Genomic DNA, 9521 nt, shown 5'->3' with positions numbered 1-9521 from the left:
CGTATCAATGCTACGGAAGTACGTGGCAGATCCTTCCCATGTGATACAACCGCAGGAATTGGAGTTCACCAGCGCTATGCGTTTTCGGGACGAACCACTACAGATCGTGGACCGGAAAGTCAAGAAGCTGCGAACCAAGGAAATACCGCTCGTCAAAGTGGTATGGAGATCTCAAGGGGTTTCCGACATGACATGGGAACCCGAGGCGGAAATGCGTGATACTTATCCCCATCTGTTTGTTTAAATGTTGTAAACGTCCGAACAAGCGAGACTGTACTGTAATAAACCTTTATGGAATTTAAGGAAGGCTTTCGAATGGATGTTAAGCAATTCAGAATTCGAGGACGAATTCATTTTAAGGGGGGAGGATTTATAATACCCCGATTCTTGAATAATTTATTTAAATTAACTCCGGGAATAAAATAGGGTAAGAAAAGTCTAAAATATAAGGTGATTGACATAAGATTCGAACCAAGGGATCAACGGGACTCGAATGCGTCGAAAACGTCGAAAAAACAAAGGAAATAGGGCGTAGACCGATCGGTCCAGAGGTAGACCGACCGGTCTAACGAAAGACGGAGAAAAAGACGAAAAAACAAGTACAAAACGGACGGACCACAAGGTGGAACAGACGGACTGCCGTTCGCGAAGCGGAACGGACGGTCCAGGAGGTAGAACGGATGGACTGCCCGTTCGCAAAGCGGAACGGACGGACCAGCGGGTAGAACGGACGGACTGCACGTTCGCGAAGCAGAACGGACGGTCCAACATCAGAACGGACGGTCTGAGGGTTTGGGAAAAAGTCGCCGAAAATTCTGACTTTCTTCCATTGTCGGCCGCGATTTTCTCGCGACACACCGACCCCACGCGTGAACGAACGCCACCCAGACGCAGTGGACGACACCCTCTGGCCCTCCTACCCTCTCCCTAGCTCCTATGGCGGCGTTAGAGGTCGATTTAACCGGCTCCAACAGGTGAAGATCGCCATTCTGCAACCCAGAACCTGTTCTTCGAAAACAGAGGAAAATAGAGAGATTCAGGGAGATTTGAGGCGGAGCAAGTTCGGGAAATCAAAGTAGGACATCCCAAGGAGGTTCTTGGAAAGTTTCACAACCAAAGACGGCCTGAAGAACACACACGAGCTCGGACAAAAACGCACAGCACTTGAATCCGAGGTGAGTGGTTTGGATTGTGTTTGTGAGATTCTATTTCTCATGATTTATGGTGTAGACTAGTGATTCTGCAAGAGTTAAGCACCTAGGTATGTTAAATATTGAGTGAGTAACAATTAAATCTTAAATCAGATTAGAATTTGGGCAAAAATGGCGAAAAATTGGACTGAACTCGTGAAGAAGACGAAGATCTGGGTCCCAGACCGTCCGGTCTACGACGTAGACCGTCCGTTCTGGGACACAGCAGAACGAACGTGAATGAACAAACTGGAACGACTGATTCAATAGAACCCGGAACGTCCGGTCTAGAAATTAACGGAGAACGGACGGTCTAGTTATCTGGACCGCCCGTTCTAGACCTGGTAGAACGGACGGTCCAAAGTAAACCGGACAAGTATGTTAAACCGGACAAGGAATTAAGAAGTGATTCAATGGAAAACTAAGGAACAAGTATGTTAAAGGATTATATAAACATGGAATAACAAAAGATAGGATGATTAAACCAAAAACCTTTGTGGGTATCAAGGATTAATCCAGGAGGAAAACTGGAGGATAATAATAAGGAAATAAGATGGTAAATAATTTTGTGTGGATGGATGCATGTGATTGAATGACTAAGGAACCCCGTACTTAGTACCGGTTGACGGCGTGAGTCAGTACTAGTATGGGGATGTGTGGATATTGAACCAGTGCCGGTTGACGAACTTGGAGTCAGCACTGGGTGGTGTGTGGTTTCGGTAATAGTACCGGTTGACGAACTGGGAGTCAGTACTATTACCGAAATGGAATACCAGTACCGGTTGACGATGTGGAGTCAGTACTGGTATAGTTGGGTGGACACTTCTGAAACGGTACCGGTTGACGAATTTGGAGTCAGTACCGTTAAGAAATGTATAGTGAAGCCAGTACCGGTTGACGGCGTGGAGTTAGTACTGGTGGATCTGAGTGGTCGTCTTTATAATAGTACCGGTTGACGAAGTGGAGTCAGTACTATTATAGGGAAGCGGGGTAAAGTCTAGTACCGGTAGACGAATTGAGTCAGTACTAGATGATACCGAAAGGAACGGTATCTGATAGTGCCGGTGGACGACTTGAGTCAGTACTATCAGGTATCGGAAAAATGTGTGAAATAATGTTAAAGTGTTAAAAAGATAAATGAGGAAGGATTAAACGGATTAAAAGAATTCTTGTATTGAGAGATTAGTTGGCACCGTTCTCCATGAGAATGGGCTCTCCGGGCTCAATCCGAGCCATTCACTAAGCATTATGCTTAGCCCTCTGTTGTTGAATTTTTCAGATCCCGAGGAGTACGAGTAGCGCACTTGCGACGACGACAACTTGGGAACGGTGACATCATGTACGGACATTTTATCTTTCGTGTGTTTTGGACTGTGGAACATGGTTCCATGTGAAAACGGTTGTGTTTAAATTACGTTTTTGGACATGTGTTGTTTTAAAAGACGTGTGATGTGTGTTATTTCCGCTGCGTACTTTTATGTAAAAATGATTTTTAATTCCCGTACTTTCGGTTTTATTATATTTTATTGGTTTTGTCCATGTGGCATATCCTGTTCACGGGATGCGGGATTCGGGTGTCACAGGTCGCCTTCGTCTTCATCAAACGAGAAAGGTTCGAGTGGGTGCATCTAGGTTGGCCGAAAAAGCATATATGGAGAGGAGAATGATAACGATTTCTTCTTCTGATATCGATATTAGTATTTCGACTCATTTCTTCGATTGGATAAGAAATTTGGTTTGGGTTTAACATTTAAAAAGTTTGACTGAGGAATGACGGTATAAATTTGGTTTTGGTCGCCCATTTTATGTGATGTTTAGAGTTCGATTCCAGTTTTCGTTGATATTATGTTATGATTTTGCCCACCGAAAATAGAATTCTATTAGGATTTTAACGATACAAATAAAATTTCGGTAAAAGTATATTTTAAATATTTTTATATGAAAGTAATGGAATTCTTAGAAAGCATATGAATTATAATGTAATTCATCTATCGTACCCAAAAAATAGTATCAATTACTCTAAATTCAAATTTATTCATAAATAAACTAAATATAGGAAATCGTAGATACTGCCAAAAAAAATTGTAAATAATGAGTGAAAATTGTCATAAAAAAAGTAGTTGTAATTGAGTCATTTTTATTCGGGAAGCAAATTTGTGCATAAAAAAGATAAAAAATTAAAATAATATATAAAGCCATGTGGATAAAATAAGTAGAGAAAATGGGTCCAAAAAGGAGGGAGTAAGTAATATTGTCTCGAGAATCGGTCACAACCACATATTTACGACTTATTTGCCACTATAGAAATTTTGTAAATTTGTTAAAAATATCGCGAATTTCGACTTAGTTTTGTCAAATAATGATGGAATACAACAATAAACTGATATTAATCACGTAAAATTGTTTCATAAATTAACAATTTTAATAAATTTCAACAAATTTGATATTTTGATTCAATTCATGTAATTTGATTGAATATGTGAGTAGTTGTTTAATAAAATTTAGTGTTACATGTTTATAAATGTACAAAATTTTAATTAATTTATGACTTGTGAGCTAAAACTTATTCTCTTTACATAATTAGTTTATACTTTTCATCTGTATAATCCTTATTAATAAAATACAAGTTTTAATCGAAAATTTTAGTTGATTCGTGAAGTCGCATATAAGTCGTATTTAAGTCGTTATGAACGAGTACAGAAAGTCGTATACAATTACGATTCGATTACGACTTATTTGTTACTAACGAATTATCATAAAATTGTTCAAAAATCGAAAAATTTTGATTTGTTTTTGTCAATCGATGATGAAGGCATTTTCAATTAAGTGATAGTAATCGGTTTGCATTAATATTTTCAACAAATTTAATATTTTTATGCAGTTTATATAATATGGTTGAATGTGTTTATATAAGTTTAATATATATTAGTGTTGCATGTAAAGAAATGTACAAGATTTTAGTAAATTTGTGATTTATGATCTTAAACACTTAATCTTGATATAATTAGTATATATTCATCATCTTTCGAAGATATATCGATAAAATACACTTTTTACGTTATATTTTTTCTGATTCGTGAAATCGCAAATAAGTTTTAATAAAGTCGTAATAAGTTGGTTATTCCCGTTTTTCGGTACGTTAGACATTTTAAACTTTTTGATTTTTTTAATATTTTTTTTGACCGACGTGTTTCAATATGTTTTTTACTTATTTTGACTTTTGATTTTTTTTAACTAATTATTTAGCACTTACGAACAATTTCATAATTGTAACTTAATAATTGATACTGATTTACGACTTTAGTAGATTTTTCAGGATAATTTAGAAAACCATACTAAATAATCAATCCATCAAAAAATTCATTATATTAGTAATTTTAAACTGACTAAATATATATAAAACAAATTCTTTATGTATAATTTGATTTGCTTTGTTATAAATACAAATGAATCTTCTCATTATCTTCATATCTTTATCATTAAAACTAAAATTTCGGTTTTTATCACTATTTTCATCTTAATTTTAATCAATAATATCAAAACGCACAATAGAAATAACTACACAATAATAATAATAATAATAATAATAATAAAATATTGGGTTTTATTATTATTTTATATATTCGTTCGAATTTCGTAAAAAGAAACACAAAAAGAGAAGATTTTGTTTTCTAATTTCAACCATTAATGGCGCTTTTAAACATAGAGGGGAGAGAATATTGTGGGAGGAGAGAGAATAAATTTGTTTTTTTATTTTTATTTTAAATCTATATATATTAATAAAGGAGTTTAAAGAGATTTGGTGAAGCCACCTCAACATCCACATCATTATCTACATGGCATTTGTTTTAATCATTATCTACATGATTTTGTTTTAATTTTTTATTTATTATTTAAAACTTTTTAACTACATATAAATTGCATTAAAAAGATTTAAATGATTAATGGGGTATTAACAAATATTTTAGGTTATGATGTTTTGAAACGGCGTATGATTATTGAGATCTTAACAATTTGGTTTTCTAAATATATTATTTATTGATATAAATATTTTTAATTTTCTAACAAATATGATATATGAGTAGGGAAAACGGTCTAATATATATATATATGAAGATGTATATATATGTGAGGATAGTTTTCCGTTATTTGAAGTGAAATTGTAAAAGAATCAGGTAATAAACATTTGTAGAAAATAGACTCTTCAATTTTAATGTCATTCAAATATGTACGAATATTTATATATTTCTGAAATTATGTGTACATGACAAATATATGTGTATGAGTAACGGTTGTGCATTAAATATTTATGGGTCTATAAATTTTTTCATAATTTATCATTTGTTGATACAAATCTTCATTTAATTATAAAAAAGAAACGGTTTTCTATGAGTAAATGGAAGATTTCAATTTTTTTCTAATACATTCAATTTCAAATATGATGTAGGAGTAAAAAATTAAAACGTGTAGAATTTATTGTCCCACTAATCACTATATTTATTATTTAGATCTTGATTAACGTTTGTTATATAAAGGAAACATCATATGGGTTTAGTGGGGTACAAGCGGTACGTGTTACGAAGACGTCGAAAACACCATCGGCAGTGGCAGAAGCAAATCCGTGAGTCATATCAGCAATGTAGGAAGCACGCTATCGGTGGAGCGGAGCATCGTGTTTCAAGGTTGTATTTGCATGTCGATTCCTTTCCTATATATAATGAGTCGTGTTTCAAGTTTTTATTCGAATTTCTAAGTAGTTGATTCAAATTTAATGATTCAAGTTTCTTACTTTTATTATTTAACGCATAAAATAATTATTTCATTACATGTTATGCTATACACCTTGCATATTATAAAATTATTTTTGTATTTGTGTTCATCAAACAGATTGAAAACAATGGTCCAAATGGAGAGTCTGGTAAGTTATAGTCCTTTCCCCTTGAATTTAGAATCAAGTTGCCATTTGCTACCCCGTTATCTCAGTTTGATGGTGCAAACCCGACATAAGCTTTTCCCGCTTACGCATTCCTTTTACAAAAAGGGATATGTGGAAGTAGATGTTATTCTATTAAAATCTTTATTTTGTAAACTTTTGTGTAGATGGACAAATATAATAATATGACGAAGTTGATCATAAGGAAGAAATTATTTTCATGCGTCGCGACTTTTATATGTATATTAAAGTCATACCCATACTATGGATGTGGGAGAAAGAGGAGTTTCAAGAATCTAATCACGAGATCAAAGGAAGATAAATGCATGCCTTATGGTCCCGGAAAATTTGGAATCGTGGTGAGCGAGCGGTCGTGGCTTCCGCTGAAGGCAAAACTGGTGACCAGAAATGGTAAATTGGAGATGTACGAGGAAGATGCACAATGACATACACATGATATAACTTTCAAATATAATTTTGAAATTTTGAATGCCGTGTGTATTTGACTTTTTAAAATTGTATTTGTTTTTATTTTTTTTAAATGAAAATTTTCTGTGAATATGATGAATATGATTTTTTGAAATTTTCGGGGAATTTTTTTTTCAAGTTCCAGGTATTAGTGAAAGGATGAGAGCGAGGGGATCATCTTGATCTAATGGTAAATGAGATTGCAAATGGAGAACAATAGAAGAAATGAGAGGTAAAAAGACAATATGTTCATGCAATGTAATTGAACAGTTTTGGTTTTCAGGTTAACCTTCTCTAAAATTTAGTAGTGTTAGTAAAATCTCATATTTTCTAAATGTTACCGTTATTTTTCCATTAATATACATTTTATTTTACCAAACTTTTTAAGATATAGATTATGTTTAATTTAATCTGTATGATATAAATAATTGTATTTGATAAATTATTCAATCTTTAACACATCTCTCACTTCTATATGTATATATATAATTATATATGCGTAAAGGTTTATTGTATGTTTGTCTCTGTATAGTATGAGATTTGTTAATATGCATGTTACGAGATATATGGATATTTGGATTCAATTTTTCTGGATATTAAACATTATGATTAGTCTTACTTAGATGTTCGATCACAAAATATTTGCATGGGAAAATTCTAAAAAACAAACATGAAGGATTTAATTTTATTTTCAAGTTATAATAATTTTACGAAAAGGAAAAACTCATAAAAAAGAATGATGCATTCAACATATGTATAGAATATAAGTAAATATATATATGTTTGTATATAGATGTATGGATATATATGTATGTAAATATGTATGTGCATGTATATGTATGTGTACATATATTAAAATAAGAAATAAAAATATATGTGAGCATATATCATATATGTATATAGATATATATGTGTATATATATGTGTATATATGTATATGCGTTTATATTTATGCATATTAATATTTTATACTATTTTATGGATATGATTTTTATATACAAAAGAATCTTCAACTATAGACCTTTTTACTTGTTTTGGTTGATTCTTTCAAACATCAAAGAACTTTTTTAACCTCTCTATTAAATTGTTATATATATATATATGTATGCATGTCTATGTATATATATATGTGTATATGTGTATGTATGTTTATGCATGTATATTAATATATATTATTTTATATTTATGCGTGAATAATTTTTTGTTTTATTATAAATTTTTTTTATGAATATATTAGAAAAATATTATATATTTTATGTAAAGTTAAAATAATAATATTCAAACATTATACATATATATATATATAAACGAATAAATGAAAGAATATAAGCATTATTAGTATAATATTAATAATGATATTGTTTTATATATAAATCTATTAAATAATATAGGATTTTTATATATTATATTAACAATGATAATAATTATAAGTTTGCATGAATAATCACCTCATTTATAAAATCCAGAGAATTAAAAAACACAGTTGCAAACTCTAAAAAATCAATCTATAAAATCCCGCGAGTATAATATAACAACTCATTTAAAAAACTATTATTCAATCTCACAAACAAATAAAAAAAGAATAGGAGAGAAGAATGACTTATCTCCTGAGAACATACAAAAAAACAGAAAATAAAAGATAGAATAAAAGAATTTTTTGGTCATAGGATTTTTTGTTTCTAATCCAAAATAGAAGTACAAGAATTACAAGTCCGATCCAGAGATGTCGTTTAAGAAGTAAAAAACAACGGAGATATAAGTTGAACCCAGAGACAAAGTCGAAGAAATCAAAAGCCGATGAAACCCAAAGAGAGAGATAAAAGCCGGAGAAGATATGAAATGGAAGAAGTCGATGGAGAAGAGAAATCGAAGAAGAGAAGTCGAAGAAGAAGATGAAAGCAAAGAGGTCCATGAAGAAGGGTTAGGGTTCTATCAAGGATACGAAAGAAGGATTAGGATTTAATTTATTTGGGAGAGAATTTTATGGGTTTTTTATTTTTAAATAAATCAGTTATTCCTGGACTATTTTACTAAACCGATTTTAATTGTCGATTTAATTTTAATCTATTATTTAATTCAGGAACTAATGTGGCTATTAATTTTGATATAGTATATGACGTACATGTAGGATGATATTTAACAGAAATGACAGTCAACGTTAGTAAAAAAATTTATTGGCACTATTATACAAGTTCAAACATTCTAATGATGGATTTGCAAATTGAGTATTTTTTTTTTCTAGACTCCAAGTATATTAGTTTTCCAACCATTTGCAAGTTAGAAAATTTTTTATTGAGTATATCCTATATATATCTGTAAAATTTTAATCTTTTTTAGTTTTTTGAACATCAATTTTTAATATATATATATATATATATATATATATAATTATTTTAAGGAGAAATCACCAAAACAAATCTACACTCTTCTCAAATCAACCAAAAAAACTCTGTATTTTTTGTTTATTAATTAAATTTTGTACTTGGTGTGATTAACCCATAAAATTTTGAACTTTTTAAAAATTCACTGAAAATTCTATACGTCTGCCAACTCCAACAAAAATTATGATGTAACAATGACATAACTTCTAAATCATGTACACATCATCATAATTATGTTACAATATTATTTTAAACAAAATTTAAATTAAATAACTATTTAAATTAATATATATACATACAAATTCACACGCACACTCCCATATATATATATATATTAAATATAAAATTAACAAAAGACATATATACATATCGATAAATTATATATATATTATTTAATATATATTACATATATTAGTTATAATTACTTTTATTTTAATATGCATATTATTTGTATATATATATTGCATGTATACCTAATATATATACATATACATATTATTTTTAATAGATATTATATGTATATATGTTAGTTATAATTATTTGTATTTT

Source organism: Tarenaya hassleriana, unplaced genomic scaffold (genome assembly GCF_000463585.1).
Source record: "Tarenaya hassleriana unplaced genomic scaffold, ASM46358v1 Cleome19, whole genome shotgun sequence".
NCBI classification, from domain to species: domain Eukaryota; kingdom Viridiplantae; phylum Streptophyta; class Magnoliopsida; order Brassicales; family Cleomaceae; genus Tarenaya; species Tarenaya hassleriana.
Note: the sequence above shows the minus strand (reverse complement) of the source record.